Below are 19,521 nucleotides of genomic sequence, written 5' to 3'. Positions count from 1 at the left end.
TTGTATATAAACCTCTTTCTTACACATATATGAGTGTCTATGAATTTGTTTCTCTAGTCTACCCAGACTAACACACCATAGTACTTTCAGATTCATCACCAGCAACATAATTCAAATGCATAAATTATCCTGCACTTATCCTCATTCACTGTGCAATATTCACATACCTAGGAGGTGATTGAAAAATACCATAGGTTGGGTCAAGCACACCTTAGCCCTCAAAGTGACATCTTTCTCTTCAACACTTGAAAGAGGTCTTATGCAGCACATTTCCTAAATGACATACATTGTTTGATTTCTTGACTTCTGCTTTCTTGATCACTGATTGTGGATCCAAGAAGATGAAACCCTTGACAAGTCTAGCCCCTCCAATGACGTACCTGGAAGCATGGTACTCCACAAGTACTCGGCCTTACTTGCTCTGTGGCCTGGGAATTCCGCCAATCTCTCTCCTGTCGGGTTCTGTTCGGTAACTCCTGCACCTCTGCCACTTCTCTGGTGTGAAACCTGGCTTCTGGATCGTGGAGTCTCGAAGCACAGGAATCTCTGAGTCCACAGGACTTGCTCCATGCTGGCCCTCTTCTGCTGGTAGTAAGATCCCTCTCTTGCTTCAGAGATGGCTCCTATTTTTACCAATAGGATAGAAATTACAATTAGCCCTGTCAACAATCACTCATAGAATAATCGTACAATCCTATCAGGGAAAAGTCATTTGGGGAATAACAAAGACTATGTTTAGAAGAGCCCCATTAAATAATTCATTGCAGTGCATTTATCCAGATAGGCAACCAAGAGAATAACAGAATTCAAGGGCGGAGAGCAAGACTAAAGCTGAAATATGCAGTGAACAAATGATATTGTCAAGAAAAGTCAATGGATGGTATATAATCACAGAGCCTGAGCACCGGAGACTTTAATTTTGAGATGAGGGTTGATAAGTAGCGGTTTGGAAAAGCCGAAGAATGTGGTGTAATGCTCACATTTTTACTCTGAAGAAAGTGAATTTTGAACAAAGAACCTGACTCTACTAGTGAGGGGTTCAGAGGAAGCCATTTTCTTGAGGACATTCCACTTTCAGGTAAAGGCAGGAGGCAGATGAGCCAACAGATAAGCAATGGGGTATTTTGCTGATGTGCCAAAGAAGAGGTTTCCACGTTTTGCCGATGAACGCCTGGGATGGTAAAGAACAGTGGGATGTTGACTCCAGGGAGGAGGGGGAACACCTGGCAGAGAGGTTGGGAGCATAAAGAACTTTGCGTTTTGAGTATTGATAAAAGGTATCAGAGAGAAGACATAGCGTGTGCTGTTGACCTCGAGTTTTCCAAAGAATGAATCATAGCTGTTCCTTGAGATCTTCAGTTTTCCTATATTTGGTTAAAGGTGGACTAATTTTCACTGATGAGGGAGCCCAATTACTGAGGAGTTAAGTGCTTGGATGCCACCCGAAAGGGACCCCCAGCCAGACTAGAGGAAACAGAAGCAGCAAACTGCTTCCATGGTATCTGCAAGGATTATTCACTGTAATGCTCTCCTCTTGCTTTTAAAGAAAAAATGATCTTACGGAGAGATACTTTGATACTGTAACTATCCTGATACTCTTCAAATTTTCATAAATTTATTTATTGACCTATTAACCTAGTCAGTGAGTCATAGCCCAATGTTATTGTGATTTTGTCTAGACAATTATTACATGCTGTTATATTGTATAGTCCATTATGATTGATATTTTGATGTTCAAATTGTCTCAAATTTGACCTGAAGAGCATATCACAACTGGCGTTTATGCTCTTTAAACCACTTCTTAACATGCTCTTACCACTTCCTTACTTTATACACAACATTTCTTATCTTGTAATTTCCCATTTCCAGTACTAAAAATAATCCTTTCTTTAAGAAACTGTGATTCTTTTATGTGGAAAATATTGGAAAGCCAAGCTATGAATAATAGACATGCTCATTGTTATTGAGCTGTCACCGCTGTTCCTCTCAGTGGGTGGAGCTAAGACACACAAGCCTACATACACAGATTAAAACTACTCATCTGTTCTTTCTTGTCTTCTCCCTTCCTGTATTTGTAATTCCCTCTTCCAAAATAAAGAAACTTGTGCTCACTTATCTTTCATGAATTTACTTATTTGCCCAACGCCCTGATGCGATCTGCTGTCAGCTTCTCCTACGTGGATGCCTCTTGTATCGAGGCGCTGCTTCCTCATCTTCTGCCCTCCACAACGTGGACGGGTCCTTGCCCTGCACAAACTCTGACTGCTCCCATAGTCCCTCTCCGGATGCCCACTTTCTCTACACTGGCTTGTGACACCCCTCACCAGATTCCCATCTTCACCCCTCCTCTTGAGCTCTGACCCCTCTTACCGGTTACCCCTGAGTGAAGCTGCTCTTCCATCCGTCTCAGACACCAACACCTCCCACTGGGCCACAGCTCCCTGGGGACTCCTTTCTTTTCCTCCTCAGGTTCTGACATTCAGGGCCTGCTTCCTCTGGATGAAGTCCTTCTGATTTTTAGCCAGCCTTTGATTTCCTCTTCCCTGCATAAAGCTACCCCTCACCCTGCTAGGCCCTGACATCCCTGCCTCCCAGTGCTCACCCTGCTTGCGCTCTGCGCCATCGCCTGCTTCCCTCATTCACACACTCACACACACACACACACACACACACACACACTCATACACTCACACACACTCACTCACACACACACTCACACACTCACACACACACTCACACACTCACACACACTCACACACACACACACATACACGCACTCACACACGCACTCACACACACACACGCAAACACACACACACACTCACACACTCACAAACACACACACACACACAGAGTTACCTCGCTTCATCTCATCTAGCAGTTGAGGAAGGATTTTTTTCAGGAAGGGAAAGAACAATACATTACTTTTGATGGGGACAATAAAGAGATTCAAGATGGGTGCAGATTCATGGTTTATGTTTTTAAGTGCAATGCTATAAACATTATTATGTGACTGGTATTACTGTCATAAATTACTAATTTATTTTAATTAGTCTTGAATAAAATTCAGCAAACCTGTTGGTATTGCAAAAGATATAAAACCAGCCTTTCGAAGTTTGAAGAGACCTTATATTTTGCTTTGGCAATAAGTAACATTTTTTTTCTCTTTCTAAAGAATTAATTCCTTTTGATTTGTGTCTGTCTATTATTCTAAGAAAGAAAGAAAAAAATAAAACATGCTCCTTTAATATTAAAAAAAACCATCCTTTCTAATAATTCTGGGGAATGATTTCTCTTATTGGGGTCACCCACAGTGTTGTTTGTTGATAAAGTCTGGATTGAGAACATTTTGAGAATTACAGGTATGTAGCAATCGCTTCATTTTTAAACATTAAATCATGAAAAGTGCAATGTCCACCTTTGTAATCACCATCATTTTAAGGAACGTCTGTCTTCAGTGAAGAAAGAGTCAACTCTGTGGACTATAATTACTCCCTGGTAAATGACAGGTTTTCCCTCTCAATTCTGTTGATTTTTTTCATGCACATTGTTAAATACCAACTTAGAATATTGGTGACTTTTTATTGTTTCTAATGACTGACAAAATCTTGTTAAAAAAATCATTACTTTCATTTTGCTTACAGTGTCAGGTTTTGTTTAAAAATTTGATGTATGTGTGTGTGTATGTATGAATGTATGCGTCTTCACTTTGTAAGTTCTTTATATACTGCATTAAATGTTTTACTAATGTTTTCACATTTGTGGAACTATATTCTTTTTATCTAAAGACACCCAATATTTAATCATACAAATAGATGTACTACCAAGTTCTGCATTTCTCCCTTTTTTTATGATTTCATGAAGTGAATTACATAAGAAGGTAAAAGTGAGATTGTCAATGTGATGATTTACATTTATGTAGCTAAAAAAAGGATCAAGTATTGTTGAATTTATTGTTTTTCACTGAAAGTACTTTTTCCCTTTGTAACATCACTATTCCTTAAAACTAGCCTTATTTTTTTATATAAAGCTCCATTTAAAGTAAGCAAATTTTTAATCCAGTAGTGGCTACTCTAGAATGCTAATTTTACCCTGGAGTAGGTACAAAGTAATTTCTCTTTCCAAATGCTAATGAAAAGGCATGTATTACTTTTCTTTGATATTGCCTGTATAAATTTCAGTTTTCCTTTTAGTAATAACGCAGAAACCGCGGTGATTTTAGCAACCTATTTTGCATGGTTGGATTTCTTGTTAGAAATCCAGTATTTCAAAAATATGAGTCTACCAAATTCACAGGATTTGCAATATAATGTACAGTATAGATATCAATTAATACCACAATACCCACTGGGTCAGTGTTATTAAATTAGGTTTGCTAATGAGTCCACCTTTTCCCAATCAAATGTGTGAAAGATGATGACTGCGTATATCCATCAGTTTCCCATCTTGTTAAAAATTCTTTTGATTCATTTTTTCTACTTTTCCTTTCTTTTTTTCCCCTTAACTTGAAATAATGCTTCTCCCCTCCCCCCTGTTAATAGTTATGTGGGATTCACGGGTAATTTAATATTTTCTGCTTGCATTACAAAATGAAAACGAATATGTGCTCCCTCCCTGAGTGTGATTTATGATTTAATAATGCCACAGTTCCTGGTCTTGTCAGTATTCTTACCTCTGCAAGCATATTTTGAGGCCGCCCAGTCTTACACACAGCTTATGTCGTGTGGGTATCAGGAACAATCTCCAAATCTAGTAACTGGTCTGCCTCTTTGCACCACATTAGAGACAAGGAGAAATATAAAATACACCTTTTGGCATACATTTTCCTTCTTCTGAAGTTTTTACATTAGCTAACTCATAAAAATGTCTGTTTTCACTTAGAGTCCAGTAAATATTGTCCCCAAATGTTTATTTTTATACATTATAAAATTTGCATGTATTTGTTCTTCATGAATTGTCCTGAAAGTCTGACTCTTGTTTGCCAAGCAAAATATATAAACATGTTCACACCCTGTAGACTCTCCACTGAAAATAGACTACCATTAAATTATGCGTATAGTTCACATAACAAAAGGCTCATGTGATCTGTGACAGTCTAGGAAAAGGAATAATTTAAAACAAATGCTATTCTATTTTTAAGACTAAAACCATTTTTTGGCATATTTGGTATAAAAATGAGATGAAATATAGCAGTTACCAAAATAATATCTATTACATTCCCTCCTGCTTCTTCTGAAACTTGATTCTAGAAAGTTAAAGAAATAAATTTACCATGTGGGAAAATGTCTCTGATCTACAATTAATTCCTTGATTAAATCTATTCCTGAAGTTCGGTGTACTGAGTTAGACATCCCACACCAGTGTTTACTGGAAATTGCTTATGGTTTGGGAGTATGTATGTTGTGTAGGAGTAGGAGCTAATTTTTAAAATGTGCCTAATACACGTGTCCAGTAAGTTGAACTGCTGACTTAACTCCATCTTTTAAAGATAGAGTAAGGCCCTGCACAAATATGGAAAGGTCGAGTTATGCTAATGAGAACCATTTAGTCGGCTGCTTGACACTTATTGGACATGATAATCACACTGCAGTAGAGGCAGTAAAGCCCACTGTACTGTATGGCTTTAAAATCCATAAGGTATGCAAAAAAACTTTCCGGTACTGCTGTACATTCGTGCTGCCTTCAGCTGGGAGATATGTTAAACCAAAGATGCGTGACTGGGAGGCAGCCCCGGGGAGGACCGAGGGAAAGGGACAGCTCCTACTCCTCATCCGTGACCCCGTTTGGGGATGAGGGGGTGGGACAATGAACTAGGGCACCCAAAAAGTAGACTACCTCGGAAGGTCCTTTCATAGTATTGAGATGAAAGGAGGAAAGAAGTGGGAAGGGAAGTGGCGGAGAACAGGCCAGAGGAGAGAGTTTCCACAACGCGGTCCCATGCCTCCAGGGCTCCCGGAGACGACTACATTAATCTGAAAGGTCAGGCAGAAATATTAGTTAGTTTATTTGTTTCTTGTTCAGCAAATTCAATTTAGACCGTTAGTGGTAATAATGAACATTCCTAATCTATGTTTTATGTTAGAGAGAGGTGTTATACTTTTTCACCATTAAATATAATATTGACTATAGATATTAGGCGAGGAGTTATTATCTTGTTCAAAGGGGCTCCATCAAGTCCTAACTCACATTTTCTTATAGTTTGCGATCATATAATTTAATGTTATTGATCTTGTGAAATAATTGTGTTACTAGGCTTTCGAATAAATAAACCATTCTTAAATGGATGGTGAATTCTAGTTAATGATAAAGAGTTGTTCTTCAAATATACCAGTGAATATGATTTATTATTATTTTATTTGAGAGGCATACATACACACCCCACTCACACACACACATTCCTAATGACAATTGTTGGCAATATGTAGGATGGTGGAAGGTGGGAGGGGGACAAATACCTTTGCCAGATATAATCATGTGAGGCGTGTTATCAGCCCTTTCAAAGACTTCACAACCAAATACATTAACAATATGTTGTATAAAAAATACAAAATACTTAGATATAATTTCAAAATATGTCATTTTAGAACCTATATTTGAAGACACTTTTAATTAGCTTATTATATGATTGTTATTGTTATTTACTATGTGATTCGTGTTGTTGTTGTTAGGTGCCATCGAGTCAGTTGTGTACAACAGATCAAAACACTCCCCAGTCCCGCATCATCTCCACAATTGTTGCTGTGTTTGAGCCTATTGTTGCAGCCACTGCGTCCATCCATCTCCCTGAGGAATGGTGACCAGCTAAGGTTAGTAATCTGTTAATGGTTAGTGATCTATTGAAATGCTTTAAAGTTCTCTCTTGGAGATTTATACCCAGAATGCTCCCAGAGGCAGTGATGGAGAGGCTCCATGTCCTGTACTTTGGAGACGTCACTAGGAGAGCCCAGTCCCTGGGAAAGGACATAATACTTGGTAGGGTAGCGGGGCAACAGAAAATAGAAAGACCTTTGATGAGATGGATTGAAATGGTGACTTCATTAATGGGCTCAACCCTAAGAAACGTTGTGAGGATGGCACGGGACTGGGCAGTGTTTCATTCATTCCAACGATGAGTCAAGGGCACCTAATAGCAGCAGCATATTTGGTCAAACATTTAATTAGCTGAGCTCTAATGTGGTGGCTGGAACGGCTTTGCTTTGGTGAAATCTGTGATGCTTGCTGGTCCGGATGATTGCACAGACCTTACATGGCCGAGGGCCGGCCGTTCACCACCCTGCTGTAGGAAGTGCTATCTAGCTGAATGCGCTTGCTCTCCTGTGTTATATCGTGCATAATGACCACCTCTGGGTACTCAGTAAGTCTGTTTGAGAAGTCAGCATCAGCAACATTCTTTTCTCTTTGATCCTTTCGCTCCAGTCAAGATTTCCCCTTAGTTGTCACTTGACATGTTTCCTTTTAAAAAAACGTTTGAAGTGGTGTTAGCTGCTCTTTAGGAAAGACATCCTGAATGAAGACCAATGAAAGAAAATAAACCATTACATAATAACAGAGTTGGGGATCCTTAAGGAGATCACGTAAGCGAAGCAAAATATGGGCGTTTCTTCTGGAAGACTCTGCATCTGCGGCACGGCAGAGCCAGTGTTAGTTGAGGATTTTAAACACGCTGCCGATGAATATGCTGGTGGTAGAGGTTAGACGATCCAGCTTTTGTGCAAGAGCAGGTCTGGACCCGCACGTCCACAGAGTTACATACACACTCAGTAACACAGGCTCCCCGGGCCCTCGAAAACTCACCTAGGTCTAGATAGTGAAAGATCCGTAAAAGGCAGACAACTAACGGCAACATTTACCTGTTCCCATTTTTGCCTGGACTCAGTCTGCACAAAATTTTTCTGTGTTTTCTTTTTAAATCATGTTCGCCAATCCCTGTTCTGTATTGAGGTTTATCTTAGAATCAAATGATGGAAGGCAGCTAATTTAATCTGATCACCAAGTGTTATGTGCTACCATCTTGGAAAGGTCATTTGCTCAGTGGAATGGCTTGACGGCAGCACATTCTCTGTGGATCTCATGCTAGCTGATCAGCGGGGCTACAGAGACCCCAGAATGATTGGCCGGGCTACTGTTTAGTGTATTTCTTTAAGGGTGCTTACAGAGTTTTGTGACTTGTCAGGGGGAAAAACACTCGTCAGTCATAAAATTTTTACAATTTCTGAAGTAATGCTACAGAGATTAAAGCACAAAGATGAAAACAGGTAAGACAAGGTAACTAGCTTAGCATTTACTGTGACACGTGTGAAAGGAGGGAGTGCTTTGGTATCTGAAAATGGACTCATCTCAGACCCAGGCTCAGAACGGGGGTATGAGCGGTGTCCTGTCAAGTCCCTACAGTCTGCACACATCCTTCTGGTTGCAGCGGAGTCGACTCGCTTCATGGCAACTCCCAGGTGTCACAGCAGAACTGTGCTCCATGGTCCAGTGGCTGATTTTTTTTTAAAAGCAGATCACCAGACCTTTCTTCTGAGGCACTCGGGTGAACTCAAACTTCCAGTAAGCATTCCAGGGCATTCACATGTGCACCACTCAGGGACTCCACACACCTCCTAGAGCTCACCCTTCAGGCAGGAAGGACAGAGAGGTCACAACAAAGGCTTGGGCTCAGAGTGGGAAAGGCTGCCTTATAAGGAGCTTGGCTCCTCCATTTAGACATATCTGGTTCTAATTATCTCTGCGCCCACTTGTCAAAGCAGCAGGATCAGCCTCTTTGTCTGGAGGAGTCTGATCCTTACATTTCCCCTGGCACCAAAAAAAAAAAAAAAAAGGAAAGACAAGATTCTCTTGTTTCTGTGGTTTTAGCCAAAGTAATTTCCTATGACCTCTCCCTGTCATGAACTGCAATTGATTAACTGCCCAAGGAACCCTAACCTACACATGGAGCTGGCTGGAAGAGCAATTCCAGGCTGTCCAAATGGTTTGAAAGTGAAAAATGTGCAATGCAGCTATAGCTCGCTCACCTTAGGGAAGGCACCAGAGATCTAGATGACCAGAGGTATTCTTTATGGAATAAGGATCCATCTTGAAATTGGCTCTCACATCAGAAACACTTTTCATCAGGGTGTATTTTAATAGGCAAACAGCAAAATTAAGCTATTCATGTGGAACATGATCTGCCCAGACCCATTTCTGTTCCTGTTCACTGAGATGGGGTGACAGCACATCCATCTGACTGTAGCACACGATGATAGTCTCTGTCCAGCAGCATCTTCCTTCACCTTCGTTAACCACTGCCCTCACCCCTACTTATTCCAGCTCTCTTTCCCAGCATTCTAAGGATAAATCCTTCTCCACCGAGCTAAAGACCTCTCTGGTTTTCAGAGTGGGCTACTAGCGATGAAAGCATCCATCAAGGTTTGAAGACACTTAAGACCTGAAAGGAGAGGCGTAACGACTGAGGCGTTGGCTTAGGAAGAAAGTATTGCAAAGCTGAAGATGCAGTACGTGGGAGAAGAAGCCAATTCGGTGATGCCACTACACCTGGAACTAGTGAGACAACGTGATTCAGGCTAATCAGCTGGCTCAGTTTTTCATCCATTATGACTCCCTCATGACCCTGGTGCTTTTCATGGATTCAATCAACGTGATTGCTGTTAGCGATGGTGGGAGCATCCTGACTCAGTCCATGTGCAAAATAACAAAACAGATGCTGCGTGGCCCTGCGCCATCTCTGTTATCAGTTTGGGATTGGGCCATTGCAGTCTATAGGATTCTCAGTGATGATATGCAGAGGCAGGCCTTTCTTCCTAGTCCATCTTACTCTGGAAGCTCACTGAAACTTGTTCAGCATTAGAGCAACATACAAACCACCACTGACGGACATATGAGCTGCATTAGCCGTGAATAGAATTGGATCTCCTGCATGCATATGATGAACACATGCATATTTTATAGACAAGAAGTCCTGGGTGACAACAGCTAATGGAAGGGTGGGTGGTCGGCACCCACCCAGAAATGCCTAGAAGAAAGGTCTACCTGTCTGCTCCTAAAAGGTCTATCTGCTTTGAAAACCCTATAGGGAAATTCCTCTACACACATGGACGCATCATGAATTGGAGCCATTTGGTTATTATTATTACAATATATGCCAGGCCCTGTACTATAGTGCAAAACAAGAAGGAAATACCTGGTTCTGTACATGATCAGGTAAATGAGAGCCTTATATGCCCAGTGCCCAATATGTTATTTAAATAGCATAGGGGGTTGAGCATTGGGCTGTTAGATAGTTAGTTTATTGTGCCCACCTAGCCAATAAACACATGTGGGATTAGTTGAAGAGCAGAGAAATAAATAGCTCAATATACCTCGCCTTTCAAGTTCTCGGGTCTCTTTCTTTTTAATGGTTGGAGATTGCAGCTGCCTTAATCAGTTCCCTTCTTCAGCTTGCAAGGTTCACTTCCTGCAAGACATTCCTGAGGAGAAGCCACATGGATCTACCCTGATGCAGCCCTGGGTGCTGGAGCAGCCGTGTGGAGACCCCTGCCGGCACTGAGATGCTTAAACATTCACTAATTCTTCTTTCTTCCTGCAGTTGGCATCATTGCGTGTGTTTTGTGAGATTGAGGAAGACTTTGTAGATTGGTGTCGGGCATATAAACTAATGTTGGATCTTGAACAGCACTGGGTTGGGATGCTTTCTTCATGTACACTTACCCTGTCTATAAAACTCTCTCTTATACATATGAGTTTCTGTGGATTTGTTTGTCTAATGTACCCAGACTAACACAGGCTGCTAACCACAAAGTCAGCAGCTTGAACCAACCAGCAATTCTGCAGGAAACAAGATGAGGCTTTCTGCTCAGGTAAAGATTTACATCCTCAGAAACCCAAAGGGGAAGTTCTTCTACTCTGTCGTACTTGAGTTGGAATCAATTCAATGCCATGGGTTTGTATCCCCGGTAATTGTAATGGTAACTCTAAAAGCCTAACGCACCCACATAGAGTGGAATCTGAGTCAAGTGGCAGTGCCCCTACAATGGATTTCCAAGGTCACCTTGTTTGCCAGAGGAGATGAACTCCCCTTTCTACAGCAGAGCCACTGGCAGATTTGAGCCAAACACCACTGCTTACTCAACAGCACAACCACTGCCATCGAGTCAGGCCAACTCCTAATCAACGGTGCCATCAAAGCTCCTATCAAATATGCATTTGTTGGATCAATTACAAAGTCACAGTTTGTGAATTATAGCTGTTCATTGCGGAGTGGTTTTGTATGAGAACTGAGCCCACGAGTGGAAGATCTTTGTTAGCAGAGACAGGACTCGCTTTGCTTCCTTGTCAAAATCAGGGAGGAGACTTGTGTCCTCACAAATGAGTAGTTGCTTTCCTAGTAACGTCTTTGCTTCATCTGTCACCGTAAAATTCCATAATCTGATCCATCCCTACTTCCCTTTCCTTGTCTGAGGGCCTCGCTGAGCCGCGGCCCCTCTGCCCCAGAGCTCTGTGCAGGCAGCGGGCTGTCTGGAGGTGCAGGGGCTCCCTCCTGGCGACTGCTGGCCATCCTGAGGCAGGCACAAAGTCGGGGTCAGCGGGGAGTCCTGGCTCCCTGGGCCTGTCACTCAGGAAGATGGATCTGTGACTCACTGACAGCCCTGGAGACCCAAGGGGATGAATGTGCCCGTGTTTCTGACTTTACCCCAGATCAGAGGGAGCAAGCCGGGCTCCTCCTGCTTTCTCCCCATCCTTAACTCTCCCCTTCCCTGCCATGCCCACGTCTTTCCATTGGTGCTATTGTTTAGCCTAGCTTATTCACATGCAGCTTTTGTTTAGTTTTGAAAGCTAACGTTTTGTTGTTGGCTGGGGATGAGTTTATGTGTGGATTTCACTAGGAAACAGAACACCCAGCAGGAAGGAGAAGGTAATGAAATCGCTTCAAATGCTTCCAGAAGTGCAATTAATTTTTTGTAAGGAAAAAGAAACTGTTAATGATTTTGTCTCTTCTATTTTTTTTGAGTTTTTAAAAAGATTGCAACTAAAAAAGGTTTAAGCAAAAAAAAAAAATCTTTTCTCTAAACTAATTCCTGCTTGCTAAAAATTACCAGGAGAAATGACTTTCGAAAAGACAGTATGTTAACCACACATTAACAAGCTACAGGAATGTTTCCTTTCCGATTTAAAAATAAAGCATTTTGTATACTAGGAAAATGAATTAACAGTATGGATTATTTTGCAATTATCTCAACTGCTTGTCATGAAACTGTGCTGTATGTCGGAAATGTGAATATTTTAAGGTGCAATCTACTTACCAGCAGATTATCAGTCCATATGTGGATTTTATAACTTTAACTCTGCATTGTGTTTCAAAGATGGACTCTGGGGTCTGATCATCTGGGTTCCAGTCCTCCTGCAGCCACTGACCGTGTCATCTTGGTCAGTCTCTTCTTTAGATTTTGTTTCAGCCACATCATTTGTGTTAATAATAATACTTAACTCATTGAGTTATTGTGAGTTTTACATAAAGTAATACATGTATTTTAATGCTTAAAATAATAAAGTATTTTAATACTCAAAATAGCGCCTCACACAGAAATATCACACAAAAATTATTAGTGACTAATTAATACTACTCAAATGTTAAGAAAACTACAGGTCATTTAGAAACAAAGATCATGAAAAAATTCATTTTTATAGACTATTATTGTCCTTGTATGTTTTGGTATTCGTTGAACTTCTTGGATTTATTTGTTTGGCAATAAGCATGCAAATATAAAGTGATTTATAATTACAATAGAGAATACTAATATATTCATGTAATATAACTCATTTTTAAGCTTTTAGAAAACCAATCAGCCATTACAATCTGGATTTAAAACACAAATTGAGCAACACATCCAAGTGGTGTGCCAATTTTAACAGGAAGTCATACATCTTGCTTATTGAAATCAAGGTCATCATTACAAATTCTGGGGAGAGTTGATGAGCCAATTTTTTTAAAAAGCAAGTCAATACTAATAGTCCCCTTTTAACTAGAGACAGTCACATGAACCCTTAGCATTTCATCCATGTAGAAATTTAAGAACCTATTATTTAAACGCCTCGCAATCTTTATTAATATTTGAAGCAAACATATAATGTTTTTGCTGATTACGATTGAATTGATTCCAGCTCAAAGTCAGCCACTGTGTACAGAGTCAAACTGCTCCATAAGGTTCCCAAGGTCATGACCTTTCCAAGACAGATCAGCACACTGGTCTGCCAAGGCATCTCTGAATAGGCACAACGGCCAACCTTGTACTAGTGTTCAACTCACCTGTGTCATCAAAGACTGCTGCCTTCATTATGGATTGTACCTCAGTAATCTAAGTCCTCACAACTGGATAGATAGAATCACAATAAATGGAGAGAAAACTGACGTCATCAAGGATTTCATTTGACTTGGCACACAATCAGCACTCATGGACGCCAAGGTCCCCACGTCAAACAATGTACTGCATTGGGTAAGCCTGCTACATAAGATCAGCTTACAGTATTGAAGAGCCAAGATGTCGCTTTGAGGACCTAGGCTTGGTATTTTCAATGCCTCATCAGCACGTGAAAACTTGACCGTAAATGAGGAAGTCCAGAGAATAATCCATACATTTGGATTATGATCATGGTGAATAATATTGGAAGCATCGCGGACGGCCTGCCAAAAGAGCAAACAAATCTGTCTTGTCCCTTAGAAACGAAGATGGTGAGACTTCCTGTCACATAGTCTGCATATGTTTTCAGGAAAGACCAGTCTCTGGAAAAGGTCTTCATGCTTCTTAAAATGCAGGGTCAATGAAAAAGAGGCTGACCCTCAAGGAGATGGACTGACACCGCGGCTGCAACAATGAGCTCCAACGTACCAATTGTGAGAGTGGGGCAGGACTGAGCAGTGTTTCGATCTGCTGTACATAGCGGCACTGAGTCAAGAAAGCATCTTTGAAGGGACACGGGAACAACCATTACAGTAAACACAAAGAACTTTGAAAACCTGCATACCAGTGTTCATTGTAGCTTTATTCACTATAATCAATTAAATGTTCATCAACAGATGAATGAATGAATAAAATGTGGTACATATGCCCAGTGGACTATTTGGCAGCCAACAGGAGAAATGTCCTTTTGATCTATATTACATATTGAATGGAGGAGAGAAAGGTTGCACAGCTTGAAGAATGTAATCACAAAAAGTGTGCGTGTAGAAACCATTGAACTGGTGTATGTCATGTTGTGTATGTTATCCTCCATAAAATCACAATACGTAACACCAAGGGGGTGGGGGGTCCCTCAGCCCCCCTACCAGTTCAATGCTTTTCCTATGATCCCATTTCAGACTTGATACATCTGACCTGCAGCTGCAGCTAGCAGCCACAAGAGGTCAGATTTTTACGGGTGTCTTGAGCAGATGATACATTTGAATTAGAAAACAATAGTGTTTCTTCCCCCCCCCCCATCCTGTTTACTACTTCAGTAGCTTTCACATACACATGCCCACATAAATATACAAGAAACTTAATTTACTTTTAAGTAGAGATAAAGAAGAAGTCTCTTAAAGCAAGAACCGTGGTAATAACCCCCACTCACTCGCTGCCGTTGAATTATTTCTGACTCATAGCGACCCTTCAGGACTGAGTAGAACTGCCCCTGTGGGTGTTCAAAATTGTAACACACTTTAGGGGAGTGGAAAGCTTCCTGTTTCTCTGGCTAGTAATGGCTAGGAAGGAGAAAAAGAAAACACCCAAGGAATAATTGTGAAAGGGCAAAGGGAAATTAAGAATCCTGTATAAGTTTCAAACAGAACTTGTAATAAGATACCCTCGTTTCCTTCCTAAGAACGGAGAAAACGTTCACACAAATAACAGTAGATATAATGGTGCTGGTGGTACAAAGACGGTGGCCAACCTGTTGAGCGCACCGTTCAAAGTACTATATGGACTGTCATCGTTCCATTTTTAATAGTTTTCTTGGCATATACTTCACCTATCATACAATTTAATCTCCATTGATATTAAGAAGATTTGGGCAGCCATTACCACAAACAACTTTAGAACACTTTTTCCCTCACATCTGTTGTTAGCTACCCTTCCCCCCCCCCCCCCCCCATGGTCCCCTGCTACACTCCTGGGCAATTATCAATCCAGTTACTGTCTGGATAGCTCCACCTAGCCTGGCTTTTATATACAGAAAACCACACACAACATGGACAGGAAGCAAACAAAAAACCCACAACAGTGACTAGACAAAACATTAAAAAAAAACCTCAAATATTAAGAGCTTCCCTTTAGAAGGAGCGAAAGGGAGATAATTGAGTTTAAAACACTTCTCTGTCCGACTGCAAAGTTATTCACATCTCACCTTGGTCAAGACCACCAGAGGCTGAATCCTTGAGGGAACCGTTCAGTTGGATTTGGGGGCTTCTGCTGTCGTCCAGTCTTCTGCAGAAGGGGTCTTCATAAAGCTCTGATGTCATTCCCTTCTTTGGATTTTATGATTTATTGCCTTGGATCACACAGTGTGGGGTGCTTCTTCTAGGTGGTCTTAGTTGATGCCTCACGTATATGGTTGCTTGTTTGAAGACAAGTCTTATAAGCTACCAGACACTTCTCCTTCTGATAACAGGGCACCCTCCCCTATCTTGATCTGCGTGCCCAGTGAGGTTTGCTTGCCACTCTTGTAGGAGTGTGTATTGAGTTGGGATGACCTTAGCACAAGGCTGCATGGCAGAAACGGAGTGGGATTTTCCCTCTCCTCATCTTGAGAAATGGAGCCCAGCTGTGGGAAGGGTGCTTCTGTTGAAGCAATTTTTTAAAGAAGTACATATAAAGTGGATGGTGTATGGTTCACGGGCACTCGGCCGGCTCACCCCCTCGTCACTTGAGAGACGGAGTAGAAGATGACATGATCTGAGAGCAGAGGCCTGCCTTCGTCTGGCTGTTTATCCTTACAGTGGTGCCTTTGGGGGATTGCCTTACAATAATTGCCTTTTTGTTATGGACTAACTTCATCCAGCGTAATGGTTTTGAGGAATTTCCATGCCATGATGGGTTTCATGGTTTTATACCTCTGTTTTTCAATTTCACTTTTGCTGCTGTTGTTAGTTGCTTTTAGGTTGATCCCACTTCTGGACAACCCCATGTGTACAGGGTTTTCTAGTCTATGGGCCCTAAGCAAGCCCATCTTCTCAGGTATTCAGGTAGCCTTGAACCACCAACCTTTCAGGTGGTGGTAGAGAAACATAACCAAGAAGATTCTTCCCATAGCATTCAGAAGCTTGGGAAATGTTTCTGTCCTTTAGAGACTAAGCTCACATCTAAGAGTGTAGTCAAAACAAGAATTCAAACAAGGGACAAAATGTTGTCGACACGAAGGTGTCAACCCCAAGTTATTTATAACAGCAGACTTTGCAAGCAATCTGCCTAATAAACATAGAAGAGCCAAACAAATTAGTAAAGGTTAGGCTGTCATTACAATGATAATGAATAGTAGGCTGGCATTACAATGATAATGAATAGTAGAAGCAATGAAAAATATGCTTCATTAAAAACAAATGAGAAAGTTTTATCTGCATCCTCAAAACATGTAAAATATGTGCACTTGTGGAAAATGGAAAAGATTTAAAAACTGAGAAATACGTATTTGTTAGGGTGTGAGATTATAAGGACTATGTACAGAAATTATAAAGTAAAAAGCTGGGGAAATATTTTTAAATAGTGTCAAAGCTCACAATGTAAAAGCACTTATTCTCATGAGACTTAAGAGCTACAGCAAAATTCAATTTATTTCACATCATGGGCATTCACTGAAGTCCAGTCCACCAGCCCCAGTCCGGGCCTGTCCAATTACCATGTCCAGGAAGGCCAACTACATCCTTCAAGGATCATCAATAGTTTTTTGTTTTTGTTAGTAATAATTATAATAATCAGGTTGAGGTTGGGCTTTACAGTTTTTGCTTCTCATTTATACAAGGGGCTTCAAACAGTTCTTGGAAAAATTCCATTATTGTTCAACTCCACTTTTCTATGAACTTGAAGCCCCCTCCCTCCCATTGGATCCAGTTGTTTGTGAATGAGCATGGGCACTGAGACCCCCCGCAGTGTGGCCTTTCAAATGACATCCCAACAGAGAGCAGCAAGAGGAATTCAGGTAGGTATGCGCTTTCAATGACAGAAAGGCAACAAACTGTGAAGTCAACAGGGCACATTCCCATCTGACCTTCCACGGAACCCCATTGTACTCCAAAATCATGGTGTTGCAACATACGGGGCATTAGAGACACATCACACAGGATCCCTCTTCTAATAACATATAGGACTGTCCTCTCATAAGACTGAATCAACACCCCTTCCTCACTAAATGCCATTCCCCAGCACCACTCCCTCTCCATGGCAACTGCTGTGTGTTGCTTCTAAGCCCACTATTATCAGAAGCTCTGTGGATAGTCTGCATTCCTGGGCTACACACCATGTCCACTGAATGTGGCCAGGGTCGGAAAACTATTCTAAGAGTACTAAGACATCCCTACTTGTTAAAAAAAAAAAAGTCTCTCTCTCCCTCTCCCTTTTTTTCTCCCTCTCCCACTTCTATCTCTAGCTTTCACTTTCTAGAGAGACAAGTCAAAGAGGCAAAAAACTGTACCCAACCAGGACAGTTTGATCTTTGACACCAAACTAAATAAGCATTCTTTTCAAGAAAATTACTTTCGGAAATTACTTTAGGAAATAACTCTTTAATCTACTCAATCTCCAACTGTTGGACAAAACTTACAGCTGATCTTTTTATGTCTCCCCACTCACCATCCACATCAGACACAGGCAAGTCAGACATCATAAGAATGCCGGTGTCTTTACCACGCGCTGGCAGCAAATAAACCCAGAAATGGAATCATAGCACTCTGCTCAAAGCGAGCCAGAAACATGCAGCAAATAGACATTCCCAGGTGGTAAGTAAAGCCAGCAGATGGCTCAGCGCAAATGGCGGGAGCACATAAGCCTGCAAAGGAGTGATAACAATTCTGAACTTGGAAGCGGTGTAACTCACTTGCAGCTGGCACTTAATAGTCTGGCACCCAGAGAAGTTAAGCATCTGCTATTTGTTGCGAAGTACTGTTTGAGATGCTTGAGATCTATGCCTGTCCTTGTGGAGCTTCCAACCCAGCAGGGAGAACGATTCAAACAAGACCAGGACAGGATGTACGTCCTTGCAGATTAGACTCCAGACCAATTCTGTAGGGTAAGGGGGACGGAAGGGAAAATATAGCAAATTCCACAGCACATGTGTATATGCAATGTCACTTGGGGTGTGTGTTAATTACCATTCTGTAATGACTATTGCTTATATTTATGTATTTGATAAATGTGTATTTGGTGTGTACTATTTTCCATGTCTTGAGTTTGATTGTGAGTTTCTATTTCTTCAGGTAAAAAACCTTTCTTTAGTTAAAGCGCCCTCTGGACTCGTAACCTAGAAGTCTCAACTATGTAAGACCTTCCTTTCCACTGAAGCTCATGTCGTAGACCTCAGAGAAACAAACGCGGAAACATCTTCCTATGAATGATTCTTCTCTAATGAAGTCTGGTTTTGTTTGCTTGTTCTTTCTTTTTACTTAAATTTTATACTCCTTCTTGACACTCCATTCTTTCCAAGGGGTGGTGCAAGCCATTCCCAGTAACCTGCACTTTAATACGCCGAATGAGGATTCAGGAGTCTCACGTCAAAGGAGTTGTACAAAACCAGGGCTTGCTCCACTGTTATTTCTCCTCCCCTCAGAGGTCACACAGTACGTGCAGGTTGGCACAGACACTGACTAAAGAAGATAAGCTAAATCCTAAAGCCATGAGATTCTGATGCACTACTTTGACTCCCAGATCGTCAGTTCTCCCTGGAAATGTTTTCAGTGTCTGTGTAATTGATTTGAGCAGAGCGTGGCAATTATGGCAACTCTTAAGGAGAAGCAAACAAGCCTATAGTTTGGCAAATGAAAGAGCCCACAGATCCTGAGGAATCACGTGGCATTTAGAGCCCTATCGTCTCTGGTAAATATACTTTGTCGTGGAGATGTTCTTCCATATTTCAAAAGGAATTCTCCCCGGGATATTTACTACTGAACATACCATTAGCTGTTGTTTGAGAGGAGATATTGCGATCTTGGGAGTTAATCAACATTTTACCTTGGTGTCCTTGAAGTTCAAGTCAGAGTGGAGGAAAACAGACATAAATTGCTTCCAACCTCAACTTCAGAACATACCCTTCTGACTTCTGTATTGATTAGATGGCATAGTACTTACACCTGGAAATCAATGACTCCCTAAGACACAATAAGAGATTCTAAACCTCTATCATGGGGCTTTATGCTTGCTAAGTTTAGGACCTGGTGTTTTCAAATATTTTATTGGCTATGTGAGAGTGTCACACAAAAAGCACAAGCATAATGGTTCCCAGGCCAAACTCGGAAGTCAGTCAGACGGAGGGGCCACTCTGGAGCTAATCACATACCTTACATCA

Source organism: Tenrec ecaudatus, chromosome 3, assembly GCF_050624435.1.
Source record: "Tenrec ecaudatus isolate mTenEca1 chromosome 3, mTenEca1.hap1, whole genome shotgun sequence".
Taxonomy (NCBI): domain Eukaryota; kingdom Metazoa; phylum Chordata; class Mammalia; order Afrosoricida; family Tenrecidae; genus Tenrec; species Tenrec ecaudatus.
Note: the sequence above shows the minus strand (reverse complement) of the source record.